Genomic DNA, 25000 nt, shown 5'->3' with positions numbered 1-25000 from the left:
CCACCGTGATGATGATGAGAGAGACACAGACTCCACATAGACCTCCTGTAGACCAGGCGAGGTAGTCAACATCTCCTAGCCACCGTGATGATGATGAGAGAGAGACACAGACTCCACATAGACCTCCTGTAGACCAGGTGAGGTAGTCAACATCTCATAGCCACCGTGATGATAATGATGAGAGAGAGACACAGACTCTAAATCTACAGCAGCAGCAGGCATCGTCAGGGTCGGGATCAAACCCACGACCTCCTGCGTACCAGGCGAGGTAGTCAACATCTCCCAGCCACCGTGATGATGATGATTAGAGAGATAGACGCAGACTCCACATAGACCTCCTGTATACCAGGCGAGGTAGTCAACATCTCCTAGCTACCGTGATGATGATAAGAGAGAGACACAGACTCCACATAGACCTCCTGCGTACCAGGCGAGGTAGTCAACATCTCATAGCCCTCGTGATGATGATGATGAGAGAGAGACACAGACACCACATAGACCTCCTGTAGACCAGGCGAGGTAGTCAACATCTCCTAGCCACCGTGATGATGAGAGAGACACAGACTCCACATAGACCTCCTGTATACCAGGCGAGGTAGTCAACATCTCATAGCCACCGTGATGATGATGATGAGAGAGACGCAGACTCCACATAGACCTCCTGTAGACCTGGCGAGGTAGTCAACATCTCATAGCCACCGTGATGATGATGATGAGAGAGAGACACAGACTCCACATAGACCTCCTGTAGACCAGGCGAGGTAGTCAACATCTCATAGCCCTCGTGATGATGATGATGATGAGAGAGACACAGACTCCAAATCTGCAGCAGCAGCAGCAGGCATCGTCAGGGTCGGGATGGAACCCACGACCTCCTGTAGACCAGGCGAGGTAGTCAACATCTCATAGCCACCGTGATGATGATGAGAGAGAGAGACACAGACTCCACATAGACCTCCTGTAGACCAGGCGAGGTAGTCAACATCTCATAGCCACCGTGATGATGATGAGAGAGAGACACAGACTCCACATAGACCTCCTGTAGACCAGGCGAGGTAGTCAACATCTCATAGCCACCGTGATGATGATGATGATGAGAGAGAGACACAGACTCCACATAGACCTCCTGTAGACCAGGCGAGGTAGTCAACATCTCATAGCCACCGTGATAATGAGAGAGAGACACAGACTCCACATAGACCTCCTGTACACCAGGCGAGGTAGTCAACATCTCATAGCCACCGTGATGATGATGATGAGAGAGAGACACAGACTCCACATAGACCTCCTGTAGACCAGGCGAGGTAGTCAACATCTCATAGCCACCGTGATGATGATGATGATGAGAGAGAGACACAGACTCCACATAGACCTCCTGTAGACCAGGCGAGGTAGTCAACATCTCCTAGCCACCGTGATGATGATGATGAGAGAGAGACACAGACTCCACATAGACCTCCTGTAGACCAGGCGAGGTAGTCAACATCTCCTAGCCACCGTGATGATGAGAGAGAGACACAGACTTCACATAGACCTCCTGTAGACCAGTCGAGGTAGTCAACATCTCATAGCCACCGTGATGATGAGAGAGAGACACAGACTCCACATAGACCTCCTGTACACCAGGCGAGGTAGTCAACATCTCCTAGCCACCGTGATGATAATGATGATGAAGAGAGAGACACAGACTCCACATAGACCTCCTGTAGACCAGGCGAGGTAGTCAACATCTCCTAGCCACCGTGATGATGATGATGATGAGAGAGACGCAGACTCCACATAGACCTCCTGTAGACCAGGCGAGGTAGTCAACATCTACTAGCCCTCGTGATGATGATGATGAGAGAGACACAGACTCCAAATCTACAGCAGCAGCAGCAGGCATCGTCAGGGTCGGGATGGAACCCACGACCTCCTGTAGACCAGGCGAGGTAGTCAACATCTCATAGCCACCGTGATGATGATGATGAGAGAGAGACACAGACTCCACATCCACAGCACTTGCCACCCGTCGGCCTGCGTGTGGCTGAGAAGGGTCACCTTTGTCTGTGGTGTTGCCTGGAGTGTAAAGGCGCCATCTGTCCAGGCGCTGGGAATGCCGTGCCCGTGGGCCGGCATTATTTAATTATTTTGCCCAGGCACAGACACACAGACAGACACACAGACAGACACACACACAGACACACACAGACACACACAGACAGACATACATATAGACACACACACAGACACATACACACACACAGACACATACACACAGACAGACAGACACACACACACACAGACAGACACATACACACACACAGACAGACACATACACACACAGACACATACAGACACACACACAGACACATACAGACACACACAAAGACACACACATACACAGACAGACACATACAGACACACACACAGACACACACACACAGACACACACAGACAAAGACAAAGACACAGACACACAAACACACACACAGAAACACACACACGCAAAGACATACAGACACGCAAATACACATGCCCGGGTGCGGTCAAGGGATGGCTCCCTATTGCTCAACCACGTTATGTATGCTGATGATTTGGTAATAGCTGCTCATTCAGAGGAGGAGTTGGAGACGCTGCTGCTGAGACTGGAGCGTGCCACTAAGAGGTGGGGCCTTACCATCAGCCCCACCAAAACTAAGCACCTGCCTGGGTATTTTGTACCATCGGACACTCCACCCCCACAACTCCCAATCGGTGATGGGGCAGTTGTGGAGAGAGTGGAGAGTTTCCCATACCTGGGCAGTGTGCTTATGACCGGCTCCAGTTTAACAGCAGAGGTCTCACTCCGAATCAGTCGAGCGGCAATATCTTTTCATCGGTTGCGTAACGCTGTGTGGAAGCTACCTGGTCTGTCGCTCCGCACTAAGCTTCAGGTCTTCTCGGCCACGGTCATTCCCTCCCTTCTCTACGCTTGCGAAACGTGGACCCCCCCTAATGGAACATCTTCGCCGGTTGGAAACATTTAGGCTGGCCTGCCTACGATCCATCTTGGGTTTAACCAGACTGGATTGTGTGAGGAGCTCACAAATCCTTGAAAGATCTGGGCAAGGTCCCATCGGTGAGCTCCTCCGGCGGGCAAGGCTGCGATGGCTGGGTCATGTAGCCCGCATGCCCAGCCACCGCATGCCGAAACAGCTTTTGTTTGGCCGGATCGAGGGGGCTAAGCGGGCGCGGCACGGGCTAGAGAAGAGATGGAGTGATGTGGTACAGGAGGACGTGGAGCTGAGTGGACTTGCCGATGACCGGTGCCGTTCCGGCCTTCATAGGTGCTACTTGCTAACAGCACTTGCCCCTACAGTCTGTTAAGGCTACACGGGGGATCTTTATCTATGTATGTCTGTGCGTCTATAGGCAATGCTGCTGCTACTCACAGCACTTGGCCCCTACAGCGCTGCTAGAGGCTACACGGGGGATCTTTGTCTGTGTGTCTATACGCACTTGCCCTACAGCCCTGCTAGAGGCTACACGGGGGACCTTTGTCTGTGTGTCTATAGGGCACTGCTGCTGCTACTCACAGCACTTGCCCCTACACCATGCTAGAGGCTACACGGGGGACCTTTGCCTGTGTGTCTATAGACGCTGCTGTTACTCACAGCACTTGCCCCTACAGCCCTGCTAGAGGCTACACGGGGGACCTTTGTCTGTGTGCCTATAGAGCACTGCTGCTGCTACTCACAGCACTTGCCCCTACAGCCTGCTAGAGGCTACACGGGGGACCTTTGTCTGTGTTGACTTCATTCATAGGCGCTGACGAACAGCACTTGCCCCCAACAGGATGCTCGAGACTACCAGGGGGATCTTTGTCTTTGTGTGTTTAGTGTGAGTGTGTGAATGTGTGTGTGTGCAGTGTGTGTGTGTGTGCAGTGTAAGTTCAGTGTGAGTGTGTGTTTGTGAGTGTGTTTAGTGTGTGTGAGTGTGTGAATGTGTGTGTGCAGTGTGTGTGTGTGAATGTGTGTGTGTGTGTGCAGTGTGAGTGCAGTGTAAGTTCAGTGTGAGTGTGTGTTTGTGAGTGTGTGTGTGTTTAGTGTGAGTATGTGAATGTGTGTGTTTAGTGTGTGTGAGTGTGTGTGAGTGTGTGTGTGTTTAGTGTGAGTGTGTGAATGTGTGTGTGTGCAGTGTGAGTGTGTGAATGTGTGTGTGTGCAGTGTGTGTGTGTGTGCAGTGTAAGTTCAGTGTGAGTGTGTGTTTGTGAGTGTGTTTAGTGTGTGTGAGTGTGCGTGTGTGTGTGTGTTTAGTGTGAGTGTGTGAATGTGTGTGTGTGCAGTGTGTGTGAGTGTGTGCAGTGTGTGTGAGTGTGTGTGAGTGTGTGAGTGTGTGTGTGTTTAGTGTGTGTGTGTTTAGTGTGTGAATGTGTGTGTGAGTGTGTGCGTGAGTGTGTGTGTGTTTAGTGTGAGTGTGTGAATGTGTGTGTGTGCAGTGTGAGTGTGTGAATGTGTGTGTGTACAGTGTGTGTGTGTGCAGTGTAAGTTCAGTGTGAGTGTGTGTGAGTGTGTTTAGTGTGTGTGAGTGTGTGCGTGAGTGTGTGTGTGTTTAGTGTGAGTGTGTAAGTGTGTGCGTGAGTGTGTGTGTGTTTAGTGTGTGAATGGGTGTGAGTGTGTGAATGTGTGTGTTTAGTGTGTGTGTGTGCAGTGTGTGTTTAGTGTGCGAGTGTGTTTAGTGTGTGTGTTTGTGAGTGTGTGTGTGTTTAGTGTGTGAATGTGTGTGTGAGGGTGTGAATGTGTGTGAGTGTGTGAATGTGTGTGTGTGAATGTGTGTGTGTGCAGTGTGTGTGTGTGCAGTGTATGTTTAGTGTGTTTAGTGTGTGAATGTGTGTGTTTAGTGTGTGAATGTGTGTTAGTGTGTGTATGTTAATGTGTGTGTTAGTGTGTGTGTGTTACAGTGTGTGTTAGTGTGTAGTGGGGAGCGGTGGGTGTAGTGGTTAGCGCTACGCTGCGCTATGAACCTGGCGACCCGGGTTCGATTCCCGCTCACGGCCAACACCAGTGACGATTATCTGAACCGGTCCCGGGCCTCCCCTAGGTCGACTCAGCCTCAAATGAGTACCTGGTGCGATGTGTAAACATCGCCACTAGGGAGAGACAAAGGCGGTCGGGCGTGGTGCTGGCCACCCACCCCCTCGTGTACCGTTCCGGCCTTCATAGGTGCTCGCTAACAGCACTTGCCCCTACAGTCTGTTACAGGCTATATGGGGGATCTTTGTTGATCTTTGTTTAGTGTGAGTGTTAAGTGTGTGTGTGTGTTTGTGCAGTGTGTGTATGTGAGTGTTGAGTGTGTTAGTGAGCGTATGTGATCCGTGTTCAGTGTGTTAGTGTGTGTACTGTACAGCGTGTGCACTGTACAGTGCGGGTGTGTTGTACAGTGCGTGCTGTGCAGCGCGCGGTGTACAGTGCGTGTACAGTGTGTGTACTGTGTGTGTGTGTAGTTTGTGTGTACACTGTGTGTGCGGTGTGTGTAGTAGTGTGTTTGTACAGTGTGTGTACAGTGTGTACTGTGTGTACAGTGTGTGCGCTGTGTACAGTGTGTGCTGTGTGTACAGTGTGTGCAGTGTGTGTACTGTGTGTACTGTGTGTGTACAGTGTGTGTGTACTGTGTGTGTGTACTGTGTGTGTACTGTGTGTGTGTACTGTGTTTGTGTACTGTGTGTGTGTACAGTGTGTGTAGTGTGTGTGTACTGTGTGTATACTGTGTGTGTGTACTGTGTGTGTGTACTGTGTGTGTACTGTGTGTGTACAGTGTGTGTACTGTGTGTGTGTAGTGTGTGTGTGTACTGTGTGTATACTGTGGTATTGTGACGTCCCCTGTGGTGTTGTGATGTCACCTGTGGTGTCACCTGTGTGTGACGTCACCTGTGGTGTCACCTGTGTCGTGTGACGTCACCTGCGGTGTTTTGACGTCACATGTGGTGTTGTGACGTCTCCTGTGTGTTGTGACGTCTCCTGTGTGTTGTGACGTCTCCTGTGTGTTGTGACGTCTCCTGTGTGTTGTGACGTCACCTGTGGTGTCACCTGTGTGTTGTGACGTCACCTGCGGTGTTTTGACGTCGCCTGTGGTGTTGTGACGTTACCTGCGGTGTCGTGACGTCACCTGCTGTGTTGTGACGTCACGTGCAGTGTTGTGACGTCATATGCTGTGTTGTGACGTCACGTGCGGTGTTGTGCCATCACCCTCTGGCTCTTCGCAAACAGGTTCAGCTCGTAGGCGGCAGGACGTGATCACGCATTGACACCTAAACAACAACATCAACAACAACATCAACATCAACAACAACATCAACAACAACAACAACATCATCAACAACAACAACATCAACATCACCACTCATGTACACCTAGACACACAACATCATCACAACATTACTTTGACACCTAGACACACAACATCAACAACAACATCAACAACATAAACAACAACACCACTCATTTACACCTAGACACACATCATCATCATCACTCATTTACACCTAGACACACAACATCACTCATTTACACCTAGACACACAACATCAACATCACTCATTAACACCTAGACACACAACATCACTCATTTACACCTAGACACACAACATCATCATCACTCATTTACACCTAGACACACAACATCAACATCACTCATTTACACCTAGACACACAACATCACTCATTTACACCTAGACACACATCATCATCAACATCACTCATTTACACCTAGACACACATCATCATCAACACAACAACAACAACATCACAACACCACCAGCCAGGGTCACTCCACTGCTAGATGGAGACCCCCCTAGGCCTACACCAGCCAGGGTCACTCCACTGCTAGATGGAGACCCCTCCTAGGCCTACACCAGCCAGGGTCTCTCTACTGCTAGATGGAGACCCCCCTAGGCCTACACCAGCCAGGGTCACTCGACTGTTGGATGGAGACCCCCCCTAGGCCTACACCAGCCAGGGTCACTCCACTGCTAGATGGAGACCCCCCTAGGCCTACACCAGCCAGGGTCTCTCCACTGCTAGATGGAGAACCCCCTAGGCCTACACCAGCCAGGGTCACTCTACTGTTGGATGGAGACCCCCTAGGCCTACACCAGCCAGGGTCTCTCTACTGCTAGATGGAGACCCCCTAGGCCTACACCAGCCAGGGTCTCTCTACTGCTATATGGAGACCCCCCCCTAGGCCTACACCAGCCAGGGTCTCTCTACTGCTATATGGAGACCCCCCCCCTAGGCCTACACCAGCCAGGGTCTGTCTACTGCTGGATGGAGACCCCCCTAGGCCTACACCAGCCAGGCTCTCTCCACTGCTAGATGGAGACCCCTTCTAGGCCTACACCAGCCAGGGTCACTCTACTGTTGGATGGAGACCCCCCTAGGCCTACACCAGCCAGGGTCACTCTACTGTTGGATGGAGACCCCCTAGGCCTACACCAGCCAGGGTCTCTCTACTGCTAGATGGAGACCCCCTAGGCCTACACCAGCCAGGGTCTCTCTACTGCTATATGGAGACCCCCCCCTAGGCCTACACCAGCCAGGGTCTCTCTACTGCTATATGGAGACCCCCCCCCTAGGCCTACACCAGCCAGGGTCTGTCTACTGCTGGATGGAGACCCCCCTAGGCCTACACCAGCCAGGCTCTCTCCACTGCTAGATGGAGACCCCTTCTAGGCCTACACCAGCCAGGGTCACTCTACTGTTGGATGGAGACCCCCCTAGGCCTACACCAGCCAGGGTCTGTCTACTGCTGGATGGAGACCCCCCTAGGCCTACACCAGCCAGGCTCTCTCCACTGCTAGATGGAGACCCCTTCTAGGCCTACACCAGCCAGGGTCACTCTACTGTTGGATGGAGACCCCCCTAGGCCTACACCAGCCAGGGTCACTCCACTGCTGGATGGAGACCCCCCTAGGCCTACACCAGCCAGGGTCTCTCTACTGCTGGATGGAGACCCCCCTAGGCCTACACCAGCCAGGCTCTCTCCACTGCTAGATGGAGACCCCTTCTAGGCCTACACCAGCCAGGGTCACTCTACTGTTGGATGGAGACCCCCCCTAGGCCGACACCAGCCAGGGTCTCTCTACTGTTGGATGGAGACCCCCCCTAGGCCGACACCAGCCAGGGTCACTCCACTGCTGGATGGAGACCTCCCTAGGCCTACACCAGCCAGTGTCACTCCACTGCTAGATGAATGCTTCTACGTGGTGGTGGGTTAAAGTGTGGGTAACAGTGAAAGAGTAGGCCCATTACCACACTATTTCTATATTGGATGCCCATTCCCGCTGGCAGGTTTGGGGGCGGATGAGCACTTTTGACGGTGATGATGACGATTGTGATGATTGTAATGATTATAATGATGATGATTGTAATGATTATAATGATTGTGATGATTGTAATGGTTATGATTATTGTAATAATGATTATGATGATTGTAATGATTATAATAATGACGATTTTGATGATTGTAATGATTGTGATGATTGTAACGATTATGATCGTGATGATTGTAATGATTATAACGATGATGATTGTAATGATTATAATGATGATGGTGATGATTATAATGATGATGATTGTGATGATTGTAATGATTATGATTGTGATTATTGTAATGTTTATAATGATGATTGTAATGATTATGATGATGGTGGTGATTGTCGTTAATTTAACAAACTTTAACGTTATTCATATTCTTAGTTTTTTCGGTAAAGTCACGTTGAAGAGAAACAACAAAATAACAAAATATATATAAAACAATAAAAAATTCTCACGACGTTTCGACCATAACTCAAACGGTCACACCTGATGATGACCGTTTGAGTTATGGTCGAAACGTCGTGAGAATTTTTTATTGTTTTATATATATTTTGTTATTTTGTTGTTTCTCTTCAACGTGACTTTACCGAAAAAAACTAAGAATATGAATTACTGCAGTCACGAAAGCTTTAAATCAAAATTTAAACTTTAACGTTGTTAAGTCTCCGTTGCTATGGCGATGACGTCAGCCGCGTCAGTTCCCTCGGCGCTTTAAAGCGACGCGGTTCATTAACATAAACGTGACCTCATCACACGCACAATTAACATAAACGTGATCTCGTCACACGCACAATTAACATAAACGTGATCTCGTCACACGCACAATTAACATAAACGTGATCTCGTCACACGCGCAATTAACATAAACGTGATCTCATCACACGCACAATTAACATAAACGTGACCTCGTCACACGCATACTTAACATAAACGTGACCTCATCAAACGCACAATTAACATAAACGTGACCTCATCAAACGCACAATTAACATAAACGTGACCTTATCAAACGCACAATTAACATAAACGTGACCTCGTCACACGCACAATTAACATAAACGTGACCTCGTCACACGCATAATTAACATAAACGTGACCTCGTCACACGTACTATTAACATAAACGTGACCTCATCACACGTACACTTAACATAAACGTGATCTCGTCACACGTACAATTAACATAAACGTGACCTCGTCACACGCACAATTAACATAAACGTAACCTCATCACACGTACAATTAACATAAACGTGACCTCATCACACGCACAATTAACATAAACGTGACCTCGTCACACGCACAATTAACATAAACGTGACCTCGTCACATGCACAATTAACATAAACGTGACCCAATTCAGACAAGGCACAACTACAGTATAGTAGTGTATAGTGTAGTGTATAGTAGTGTAGTGTATAGTGTAGTGTATAGTAGTGTAGTGTATAGTGTAGTGTATAGTAGTGTAGTGTATAGTATAGTGTAGTGTATAGTATAGTGTATAGTGTAGTGTATAGTGTAGTGTGTATAGTGTAGTGTAGTGTATAGTGTAGTGTAGTGTGTAGTGTATAGTGTGTAGTGTAGTGTATAGTGTAGTGTGTAGTGTAGTGTAGTGTGTAGTGTATTGTAGTGTATAGTGTAGTGTATAGTGTAGTGTATAGTGTAGTGTATAGTGTAGTGTATAGTGTGTAGTGTAGTGTATAGTAGTGTAGTGTATAGTAGTGTAGTGTATAGTAGTGTAGTGTATAGTAGTGTATAGTAGTATAGTGTATAGAGTAGTGTATAGTAGTATAGTGTAGTGTATAGTGTAGTGTATAGTGTAGTGTATAGTGTATAGTGTAGTGTATAGTGTAGTGTATAGTGTAGTGTATAGTAGTGTAGTGTATAGTAGTGTAGTGTATAGTAGTGTAGTGTATAGTGTAGCGTGTAGTGTAGTGTATAGTAGTGTATAGAGTAGTGTATAGTAGTGTATAGTGTAGTGTATAGTGTAGTGTATAGAGTAGTGTATAGTAGTATAGTGTATAGTGGTGTAGTGTATAGTGGTGTAGTGTATAGTGGTATAGTGTATAGTGGTGTAGTGTATAGTAGTGTAGTGTATAGTAGTGTAGTGTATAGTAGTGTAGTGTATAGTGTAGTGTATAGTGTAGTGTACAGTAGTGTAGTGTATAGTGTAGTGTATAGTAGTGTAGTGTATAGTGTAGTGTATAGAGTAGTGTAGTGTATAGTGTAGTGTATAGTGTAGTGTATAGAGTAGTGTATAGTAGTGTAGTGTATAGTGTAGTGTATACATTAGCATGTCAACCCCTTACCAGTGCCCTCCCTTATTACAGACCAATTCAGAAACTTCACTCACATCAACTATCATCCTACAAAGTCACAAATGGCTGCGTGCCGTATGGACTTTAAAACTTCCCTGCACACGGGATAAGGTGGATGGGTTGACACGTGTGACATCCACTCTCCACTCAATTTTCGTTGCTACCACCACCACCATAGCCACCACTAACCCTGAACATTGACCCATTCCTGGACACAAATATCCTCAACCCACTCACCCACGCACTCACCAACTTACCCACGTCACCTCACCCACCTAACTCACTCACCAACTCACCCACTCACCCACTCACTCACTCACACACCAACTCACCCACCTCACCCACCTAACTCACACACGAACTCTCTCACCCACTCACTCACCCACTCACTCACCCACTCACCTCACCCACCTAACTCACTCACCAACTCACCCACTCATCCACTCACCTAACTCACTCACCAACTCACCCACCAACTCACCCACCAACTCACTCACCAACTCACCCACCCACCCACCCACCAACTCACTCACCAACTCACCCACCCACTCACTCACCAACTCACTCACCCACTCACTCACCAACTCACTCACCCACCAACTCACTCACCAACTCACCCACCAACTCCCCCACCAACTCACCCACCCACCAACTCACTCACCAACTCACTCACCAACTCACCCATTCACTCACCAAGTCACTCACCCACCCACCAACTCACCAACTCACTCACCAACCCACTCACCCACTCGTCAACTCACTCACCAACTCACTCACCCACCCACCCACGAACTCACCCACCAACTCACTCACCAACGCACCCACCAACTCACTCACCAACTCATCCACCTAATCACTTACCAACTCATCCACCCACTCACCCACCAACTCATCCACCCACCCACTCACCAACTCACCCACCCACCCACTCACCAACTCAATCCACCAACTCACTCACTCTCCCACCCACTAACTCACCCACCCACTCACCCACCCACTCACCCACTCACCCACCTACCAACTCACCCACCCACTCACCCACCCAGTTACCCAACAAATCACCCACCCACTCACCCACCCACTCAATCACTCACCCCCCCATTCACCAACTCACCAACCGACTTACTAACCTACGAACTCACCAACTCACCCACTCACCAACTCACCCACCAACTAACTCACCAACTCATCAACTCACTCACCCACCAACTAACTCACCAACTCACCAACTCACCAACTCACTCACTCACCCACTCACTCACTCACTCACCCACTCACCAACTCACCCACCAACTCACCCACCAACTCACCCACCAACTCACTCACCAACTCACCAACGCACTAACTCACCCACTCACTCACCAACTCACCAACCCACCAACTCACCCACCCACTCACCAACTCACCCACCCACTCACCAACTCACCCACCAACTCACCAACTCACCAACTCACTCACCAACCCACTCACCAACCCACTCACCAACCCACTCACCAACCCACTCACGTACCCACCAACTCACCAACTCACTCACCCACTCACCAATTCACCAACTCACTCACCAACTGACCCACCCACCAAATCACAAACTCACTCACCAACTCACCCACCCACCAACTCACTCACCAACTCACCCACTCACCAACTCACTCACCCACCAACTCACCAACTCACTCACCCACCAACACACCAACTCACTCACCAACTCACCCACCCACCAACTCACCCACTCACTCACCAACTCACTCACCAACTCACCAACTCACTCACCAACTCACTCACCCACCAACCCAGTTACCCAACAAATCACCCACCCAACCACCCACTCACTCACCCACTCAATCACCCACCCACCCACTCACCAACTCACCAACTCACTTACTAACTCACCAACTCACTTACTAACCCACCAACTCACCAACTCACCAACTCACCCACTCACCCACCAACTAACTCACCAACTCACCGATTCACCAACTCACTCACCCACTCACCAACTCACTCACCAACTCACCAACCCACCAACTCACCCACTCACTCACTCACCCACTCACCAACTCACTCACCAACCCACCAACTCACCCACCCAGTCACCCACTCACCAACTCACTCACCCACCCACCAACTCACCAACTCACTCACCAACCCACCCACTCACCAACTCACTCACCCACTCATTCACCAACTCACTCACCCACCCACCAACTCACCAACTCACTCACCAACTCACCCACTCACCAACTCACTCACCCACCCACCAACTCACTCACCAACTCACCAACTCACTTACTAACCCACCAACTCACCAACTCACCCACTCACCCACCAACTAACTCACCAACTCACCGATTCACCAACTCACTCACCCACTCACCAACTCACTCACCAACTCACCTACCCACCAATTCACCAACTCACTCACCAACTCACCCACCCACCAACTCACTCATCAACTCACCCATTCACTCACCAACTCACTCACCCACTCACTCACCAACTCACTCACCCACCCACTCACCAACTCACTCACCCACCCACTCACCCACCCACTCACCAACTCACTCACCAACTCACTCACCGACCCACTCACCAACTCACTCACCGACTCACCAACTCACTCACCCACTCACTCACCAACCCACTCACCAACTCACTCACCAACTCCCCAACTCACTCACCAACTCACTCACCCACCCACTCACTAACTCACTCACCCACTCACCAACTCACTCACACACTCACCAACTCACTCACCCACTCACCAACTCACTCACCCACTCACCAACTCACTCACCCACTCACTCACCCACTCACTCACCATCTCACTCACCATCTCACTCACCAACTCACCCACAAACTCACTCACCAACTCACTCACCCACTCACCAACTCACCCACCAACTCACCCACCAACTCACCAACTCACTCACCCACCCACTCACCAACTCACTCACCCACTCACCAACTCACTCACCATCTCACTCACCAACTCACCCACCAACGCACTCAGCAACTCACCAACTCACACACCAACTCACTCACCAACTCACTCACCCACCCACCCACCTAGTTACCCAACAAATCAACCACCCAATCATCCACTCACTCAATCACTCACCCACGCACTCACCAACTCACTCACCATCTCACTCACCAACTCACCCACCCACCCACTCACTCACCAACTCACTCACCCACTCACCAACTCACCCACCCACTCACTCACCAACTCACTCACCAACTCACTCACCAACTCACTCACCAACTCACTCACTCACTCACCAACTCACTCACCAACTCACTCACTCACCAACTCACTCAGCAACTCACTCACCAACTCACTCAGCAACTCACTCACCAACTCACTCACCCACTCACCAACTCACTCACCATCTCACTCACCAACTCACCCTCCAACTCACCAACTCACTCACCAACTCACTCACCAACTCACTCACCCACTCACCAACTCACTCAGCAACTCACTCACCATCTCACTCACCAACTCACCCACCCACTCACTCACCAACTCACTCACCAACTCACTCACCAACTCACCCACCCACTCACTCATCAACTCACTCACCAACTCACTCACCAACTCACTCACTCACTCACCAACTCACTCACCAACCCACTCACCCACTCACTCACCAACTCACCAACTCACCCACTCACTCACTCACCAACTCACTCACCAACTCACTCACGAACTCAATCACCTACCAACTCACCAACTCACTCACCAACCCACTCACCCACTCACTCACCCACTCACCAACTCACCCACTCACTCACTCACCAACTCACTCACCAACTCACCAACTCACCAACTCACTCACCCACCAACTCACCAACTCACTCACCAACTCACCCACCCACCAACTCACTCATCAACTCACCCATTCACTCAAAAACTCACCAACTCACCAACTCACTCAACAATTCACTCACCCACCCACTCACCAACTCACTCACCCACTCACCAACTCACTCACCAACTCACTCCCCAAATCACCAACTCACTCAAGAAACTCACTCACGAACTCACTCACCCACCAACTCACCAACTCACTCACCAACCCACTCACCCACTCACTCACCAACTCACCAACTCACCCACTCACTCACTCACCAACTCATTAACCAACTCACCAACTCACTCACCAACTCACTCACCAACTCACTCACCAACTCACTCACCAACTCACTCACCCACTCACTCACCATCTCACTCACCATCTCACTCACCAACTCACCCACAAACTCACTCACCAACTCACTCACCCACTCACCAACTCACCCACCAACTCACCCACCAACTCACCAACTCACTCACCCACCCACTCACCAACTCACTCACCCACTCACCAACTCACTCACCATCTCACTCACCAACTCACCCACCAACGCACTCAGCAACTCACCAACTCACACACCAACTCACTCACCAACTCGCTCACCCACCCACCCACCTAGTTACCCAACAAATCACCCACCCAATCATCCACTCACTCAATCACTCACCCACGCACTCACCAACTCACTCACCATCTCACTCACCAACTCACCCACCCACCCACTCACTCACCAACTCACTCACCCACTCACCAACTCACCCACCCACTCACTCACCAACTCACTCACCAACTCACTCACCAACTCACTCACTCACTCACCAACTCACTCACCAACTCACTCACTCACCAACTCACTCAGCAACTCACTCATCAACTCACTCAGCAACTCACTCACCAACTCACTCACCCACTCACCAACTCACTCACCATCTCACTCACCAACTCACCCTCCAACTCACCAACTCACTCACCAACTCACTCACCCACTCACCAAGTCACTCAGCAACTCACTCACCATCTCACTCACCAACTCACCCACCCACTCACTCACCAACTCACTCACCAACTCACTCACCAACTCACCAACTCACCCACCCACTCACTCACCAACTCACTCACCAACTCACTCACCAACACACTCACCAACTCACTCACCAACTCACTCACTCACCAACTCACTCACCAACCCACTCACCGACTCACTCACCAACTCACCAACTCACCCACTCACTCACTCACCAACTCACTCACCAACTCACTCACCAACTCACTCACGAACTCAATCACCTACCAACTCACCAACTCACTCACCAACCCACTCACCCACTCACTCACCCACTCACCAACTCACCCACTCACTCACTCACCAACTCACTCACCAACTCACCAACTCACTCACCCACCAACTCACCAACTCACTCACCAACTCACCCACCCACCAACTCACTCATCAACTCACCCATTCACTCAAAAACTCACCAACTCACCAACTCACTCACCAACTCACCAACTCACTCACCAACTCACCCACCAACTCACTCACCAAATCACCAACTCACTCACCAACTCACTCACCAACTCACCAACTCACTCACCAACTCACTCACCAACTCACTCACCAACTCACACACCCACTCACAAACTCACTCACCAACTCACTCACCCACTCACCAACTCACTCAGCAACTCACTCACCAACTCACTCACCAACTCACTCACCCACTCACCAACTCACCCACCCACTCACCAACTCACTCACTCACTCACCAACTCACCCACCCACCAAATCACTCACCAACTCACACACTCACCAACTCACTCACCCACCAACTCACCAACTCACTCACCAACTCACCCACCAACCAACTCACTCATCAACTCACCCATTCACTCAAAAACTCACCGACTCACTCACCCACTCACTCACCAACTCACCAACTCACTCAACAACCCACTCACCCACCCACTCACCAACTCACTCACCAACTCACTCACCAACTCACCAACTCACTCACCAACTCACTCACCCACCCACCAACTCACTCACCAACTCACTCACCCACTCACTCACCAACTCACTCACCAACTCACTCACCAACTCACTCACCCACCAACTCACCAACTCACCAACTCACCCACTCACCTCACCAACTCACTCACCAACTCACTCACGAACTCAATCACCTACCAACTCACCAACTCACTCACCAACCCACTCACCAACTCACCCACCCACTCACCAACTCACTCACCCACTCACCCACTCACCAACTCACTCACCAACTCACTCACCATCTCACTCACCAACTCACTCACCAACTCACCCACCCACTCACCAACTCACTCACCCACTCACCCACTCACCAACTCACCAACTCACTCACCAACTCACCAACTCACTCACCATCTCACTCACCAACTCACTCACCAACTCACCAACTCACCCACCCACTCACCAACTCACCCACCCACTCACCAACTCACTCACCCACCCACTCACCAACTCACCCACCCACTCACCAACTCACCCACCCACTCACCCACTCACCAACTCACCAACTCACTCACCAACTCACCCACCAACTCACCCACCCACTCACTCACCCACCCACTCACCCACCCACTCACCAACTCACCAACTCACTCACCAACTCACTCACCAACTCACCCACCCACTCACTCACCCACCCACCCACCCACTCACCAACTCACTCACCAACTCACCCACTCACTCACCAACTCACCCACCCACTCACCCACTCACCAACTCACTCACCCACTCACCAACTCACTCACCCACCCACTCACCAACTCACTCACCAACTCACTCACCAACTCACCAACTCACTCACCAACTCACTCACCAACTCACTCACCAACTCACTCACCAACTCACTCACCAACTCACTCACCCACTCACCAACTCACCAACTCACTCACCAACTCACTCACTCACCCACTCACTCACCAACTCACTCACCAACTCACCAACTCACTCACCAACTCACCCACCCACTCACCCACCCACTCACCAACTCACCCACCCACTCACCAACTCACCCACCCACTCACCAACTCACTCACTCACCCACCCACTCACCAACTCACTCACCAACTCATTCACCAACTCACTCATTCACTCACCAACCCACCCACCCACCAACTCACCAACTCACCAACTCACTCACCAACTCACCAACTCACTCACCAACTCACCCACCCACTCACCAACTCACTCACCAACTCACCAACTCACTCACCCACCAACTCACTCACCAACTCACCAACTCACCAACCCACTCACCAACTCACTCACCAACTCACTCACCAACTCACTCACCAACTCACTCACCAACTCACCCACCCACTCACCAACTCACCAACTCACTCACCAACTCACCCACTCACCAACTCACCCACTCACCAACTCACTCACCTCACCCACCCACCCACTCACTCACTCACCAACTCACCCACCAACTCACCAACTCACTCACTCACTCACCAACTCACCAACTCACCCACTCACCAACTCACCCACTCACTCACCAACTCACCAACTCACCCACTCACCAACTCACCCACTCACTCACCAACTCACTCACTCACTCACCAACTCACTCACCCACCCACTCACCAACTCACTCACCAACTCACTCACCAACTCACTCACCAACTCACCAACTCACCAACTCACTCACCCACTCACTCACCAACTCACCAACTCACCCACTCACTCACCAACTCACTCACCCACTCACTCACCCACTCACCAACTCACTCACCCACTCACCAACTCACTCACCCACCCACTCACTCACTCACCAACTCACCCACTGACTCACCAACTCACTCACCAACTCACCAACTCACCAACTCACTCACCAACTTACTCACCAACTCACCAACTCACTCACCAACTCACCAACTCACCCACCCACTCACCCACTCACCAACTCACTCACCAACTCACTCACCCACCCACTCACCAACTCACTCACCCACTCACCCACTCACTCACCAACTCACCCACTCACCAACTCACCAACTCACTCACCAACTCACTCACCAACTCACTCACCAACTCACCCACCAACTCACCCACCCACTCACCAACTCACCCACCCACTCACTCACCCACTCACTCACCCACTCACTCACCAACTCACCCACTCACCAACTCACCCACCCACTCACCAACTCACTCACCCACTCACTCACCCACCCACTCACCCACTCACTCACCCACTCACCCACTCACTCACCAACTCACCAACTCACTCACCAACTCACCAACTCACTCACCAACTCACTCACCAACTCACTCACCAACTCACCAACTCACTCACCAACTCACTCACCAACTCACTCACCAACTCACTCACTCACCCACCCACTCACCCACCCACTCACTCACGAACTCACCAACTCACCCACTCACCCACTCACTCACCCACTCACTCACCCACTCACTCACCCACTCACTCACCCACCAACTCACCAACTCACCAACTCACTCACCAACTCACTCACTCACCCACTCACTCACCCACTCACTCACCCACCCACTCACCAACTCACTCACCAACTCACTCACCAACTCACTCACCAACTCACTCACTCACCCACTCACTCACCCACTCACTCACCCACCCACTCACCAACTCACCAACTCACTCACCAACTCACTCACCCACTCACTCACCCACCCACTCACCAACTCACCAACTCACTCACCAACTCACTCACCAACTCACTCACCAACTCACCAACTCACTCACCAACTCACCCACCAACTCACTCACCCACTCACTCACCAACTCACTCACCAACTCACCAACTCACCCACCCACTCACTCACCAACTCACCCACTCACCAACTCACCAACTCACTCACCAACTCACTCACCAACTCACTCACCAACTCACTCACTCACCCACTCACCAACTCACCCACCCACTCACCGCTCTGCATTCCCCACCCCCTTCCCATTATCACTTCCATCAAACAAAGACAAAGACGTCACGTGTAGCCTCAGACGGACTGTAGGGGCAAGTGCTGTTAGTAAAAAGTAGCAGCAGCAGCACTCACAAACACACTCACTCACATACACTCACACTCACACATACACACATTCACACACATACACACATTCACACACACTCACTCACACTCTTACATACACACTCACACACACTCACTCACAAACTCACTCACAAACACACTCACACACACTCACATACACACTCACACACTCACAAACACTCACACACTCACAAACACACACATACACTCACTCTTACATACACACACACTCACTCACACACTCACATACACACACACTCACACATACACACTCACTCTCAAACAAACACACTCACACACACTCACTCTCACATACACACTCACACACTCACATACACACTCACTCTCAAACAAACACACTCTCACACACTCACATACACACTCACTCTCAAACAAACACACTCTCACACACTCACATACACACACTCACACACATACACACTCACTCACTCACACACTCACTCTCATTCTCACATACACAAAGACAAAGATCCCCCGTATAGCCTTAACAGACTGTAGGGGCAAGTGCTGTTAGCGAGCACCTATGAAGGCCGGAACGGTACACGAGGGGGTGGGTGGCCAGCACCACGCCCGACCGCCTTTGTCTCCCTAGTGGCAATGTTTACACACCGCACCAGGTACTCATTTGAGGCTGAGTCGACCTAGGGGAGGCCCAGGATCGGTTCAGATAATCGTCACTGGTGTTGGCCGTGAGCGGGAATCGAACCCGGGTCGCCAGGTTCATAGCGCGGCGCGCTAACCGCTACACTACCGCTCCCACATACACACTCACACTCTCACATACACACACACTCACATACACACTCACTCACAAACACTCACTCACAAACACTCACATACACACTCACATACACACTCACATACACTGTCTCACACACACACTCACACACTCACATACACACTCACTCTCACATACACACTCACTCACACACTCACATACACACTCACTCTCACATACACACTCACTCACACACTCACAAACACACACACTCACTCACACACTCACATATACACACACTCACAAACACACACACTCACAAACACACACTCACACACACACTCACTCACAAACACACACACTCACACACTCACAAACACTCACACACACACTCACTCACAAACACTCACACACACACAAACACACTCACTCACACACACTCACACTCACTCACATACACACTCACTCTCACATACACTCGCATACACTCACATACACACTCACTCAAACAAACACACTCACACACTCACTCACAAACACTCACATACACACTCACTCACACTCTCAAACACACACTCACACTCTCAAACACACTCAAACACACACACTCTTAAACACACACACTCACACTCTCAAACACACACACTCACACTCTCAAACACACACACTCACACACTCAAACACACACACTCACATACACACTCTCACATACATTCACACACTCACAAACACATCCACAAACTCACAAATACACACACACTCACAAATACACACACTCACATACATACACATACACCCACATACACACTCACAAACACACACATACACACTCACAAACACTCTCACATACACTCACATACACACATTCACAAACACACACACACTCACATACACACACTCACACACTCACATACACCCACACTCACCAATACTCACCAACACACTCACCAACACACAACAACAACAACCGCCATTCGCCACTAAGTGGCGGTGACGTCACCACGACGCTTGTGCCAGGCTATGTGCACCCTGAGGCCACGTGAAGTGTCGAACGCCCGCTGGCAGGAGGTCACGGGGCAGACCCAGGTGCCACGGGTCGACTGACTGAGATGACTGGCTGATGCACCACCTGTGCCCCCTACTATGCCAACCCGCTCCTCCGCCCTCCGTTGTTGTTGGAGGGCGACTGCCTCCAACTGCCCAGTAGCATCCTTCACGAGCCTCCTCCACAGAGGCCGATCTTGACACCGCTGGTACCAGTCATCGGCAAGTCCACTCAGCTCCACGTCCTCCTGTACCACATAACTCCATCTCTTCTCTAGCCCGTGCCGTTTAGCCCCCTCGATCCGGCCGAACAAAAGCTGTTTCGGCATGCGGTGGCTGGGTATGCGGGCTACATGACCCCCACACACACACACAGGTATACACACACACACATGTACATACATACACACACTCACAAACACTCACACTCACATACACACAAACACTCACATACACTCACACAAACACTCACTCACACATACACTCACACAAACACTCACTCACACTCACAAACACTCATACACTCACATACACTCACAGTCACTCACAAACACTCACACACAAACAATCACATTCACACTCACACAGACATCACCACCATCATCACTACCACCACCACTACCACAACCAACCAACACCACCACCACTACCACAACCAACCACCACCACTACTACCACAACCAACCACCACCACTACTACCACAACCAACCACCACCACTACTACCACAACCAACCACCACCACAACTACCACAACCAACCACAACTACCACAACCAACCACTACCACTACTACCACAACGAACCACCACCACCACTACCACAACCAACCAACACCACTACCACAACCAACCACCACCACAACCAACCACCACCACTACTACCACAACCAACCACCACCACAACTACCACAACCAACCACCACCACAACTACCACAACCAACCACCACCACTACTACCACAACCAACCACCACCACTACTACCACAACCACTACCACTACTACCACAACCAACCACCACCACAACTACCACAACCAACCACCACTACTACTACCACAACCAACCACCACCACTACTACCACAACTAACCACCACTACTACCACAACCACCACCATCACTCTCAAACACAACACTCACTTATCCACACAGAGGCAACCATCACCACCACCATCACCACAACCATAATCATCACCCCCACCACCATCACCCCCACCACCACCATCATCACCCACACCACTACCACCACCACTACTATAACCATCACTCTCAGACACAACACTCACTTATCCACACACACACACAGAGGCATGGCCACCATCACCACCACCACTACCACCACAAACACCACCACAACCACTACCAACACCACTACTACCACCACTACCACCACTACCAACACCACTACCACCACTACCACCACCACGACCACCACCACCACTACCACCAACACCACCACCACTACTACCACCACAAACACCACCACCACGACCACCACCACCATCACTACCACCATCACTACCACCACTACGATCACAACAACCAACCACTACCACAACCAACCACTACCACTACTACCACAACCAACCACCACTACTACCACAACTAACTACCACTACCAACCACCACCACTACTACTACCACAACCAACCACTACCACTACTACCACAACCAACCACCACCACTACTACCACAACCACTACCATCACTCTCAAACACAACACTCACTTACCCACACAGAGGCGACCATCATCATCACCCCCACCATCACCCCCACAACCACCACCATCACCACAACCACCACCATCACCACAACCACCACCACCAACACCACTACTACCACAACGAACCAACCACCACTACTACCACAACCAACCACCACTACTACCACAACCAACCACCACTACTACCACAACTAACCACCACTACTTCCATCACCACCATCACTCTCAAACACAACACTCACTTATCCACACAGAGGCGACCATCACCATCACCACCACCATCACCACAACCACAACCACCACCATCACCACAACCACCACCATCACCACAACCACCACCAACCAACCACCACCACTACTACCACAACCACCACCATCATCACCCCCACCATCACCCCCACCACCACCATCATCACCCCCACCATCACCCCCACTCTCAAACACAACACTCACTTATCCACACAGAGGCGACCATCACCACCATCACCATCACAACCGCCACCACAACCATCATCATCACCACCACCATCACCACCAACACCACCTCTACCACCACAACCACCACCACCATCACCACCACCACAACCACCACCACAACAACCACCACCACCACGAACCACCACGAACCACCACCACTACTACCACAACCAACCACCACCACTACCACTACTACCACAACCACCACCACTACTACCACTACGAACCATCACTACTACCACAACCAACCATCACCACTACTACCACAACCACCACCACTACTACCACAACCACCACCACAACAACCACAACCAACCACTACCACTACTTCCATCACCACCACCACTACTTCCATCACCACCACCATCACTCTCAAACACAACACTCACTTATCCACACAGAGGCGACCATCACCACCACCATCACCACAACCACCACCACAACCACCACCATCACCACAACCACCACCACCATCACCACAACCACCACCACCAACACCACAACAAACCACCACAACCACCCACCACCACTACTACCACAACCAACCACAACCACTACTACCACAACCACCATCACCCCCACCACCACCCCCACTCTCAAACACAACACGAACTTATCCACACACACAGAGGCGACCATCACCACCACCATCACCACCATCATCATCATCACCACCACCATCATCACCCCCACCATCATCACCACCACCATCACCACCACCATCATCACCACCACCATCACCCCCACCACCACCATCATCACCCCTACCATCACCCCTACCACCACCACTACCACCACCCCTACCACCACCACCACCACTACTCCTACCACCACCACCACTACTACTACCACCATCACCACCACTACCACCATCACTACCACCACCCCTACCACCATCACCACTACTACTACCACCATCACTACCACGACCTCCGTATCTCCCACCCACCCCTCTCGAAGTTCTTCACTTGGGGGGGTCGCCCGAAGCGTCGAGCAACTCCTCTCGCTTGTGTCGAGGCGGAGAGACTTGGTGTTGGTGTTGGTGGTTTTGGTGGTGGTGGTAGTAGTGGTGGTGGTGGTAGTGGTGATGGTGTTAGTGGTGGTGGCGGTGTTAGTAGTGGTGGTGGTGGTAGTGGTGGTGGTGTTAGTAGTGGTGGTAGTGGTGGTAGTAGTGGGGGGAGTGGTGGTGTTAGTGGTGGTAGGAGTGGAGAAGTTAACTTCGGAGACACAAAGAGAGACACAGAGAGAGACACAGAGAGACACAGAGACACCGACACAGAGAGACAGAGAGATACAGACACACATAGACACAGACACACAGAGACAAAGACAGAGAGACACAGAGAGAGACACAGAGAGAGAGAGAGAGACACACACAGAGAGAGACACAGAGAGAGACACAGATAGTCAGAGATACAGATAG

At 50.8% G+C, this 25000-nt stretch overlaps 2 protein-coding genes across 2 annotated transcripts in view; both read right to left on the bottom strand.

Moving 5' to 3' along the window:
* The window catches only part of LOC142906731 (uncharacterized), a gene marked incomplete at its 5' end in the record, with an annotated part of 80701 nt that overhangs the window by 17579 nt on the left and 38122 nt on the right, over positions 1 to 25000 (bottom strand). The window lies entirely within an intron of this gene.
* The window catches only part of LOC142906732 (uncharacterized), a 54622-nt gene that overhangs the window by 28735 nt on the left and 887 nt on the right, over positions 1 to 25000 (bottom strand). The window contains exon 2 of the mRNA XM_076055124.1: positions 6107 to 6268. The gene's annotated coding sequence lies outside the window, so the exon portion shown is untranslated. The remainder of the gene's footprint in view (positions 1 to 6106; positions 6269 to 25000) is intronic.

The sequence above is a fragment of the Petromyzon marinus genome, chromosome 69, assembly GCF_048934315.1.
Source record: "Petromyzon marinus isolate PM22_M1 ecotype Great Lakes invasive population chromosome 69, UKy_Petmar_22M1.pri1.0, whole genome shotgun sequence".
Lineage (NCBI taxonomy): Eukaryota > Metazoa > Chordata > Hyperoartia > Petromyzontiformes > Petromyzontidae > Petromyzon > Petromyzon marinus.
The sequence above is the reverse complement of the archived record's forward strand: the minus strand, read 5'-3'. Positions and strand labels throughout refer to the sequence as shown.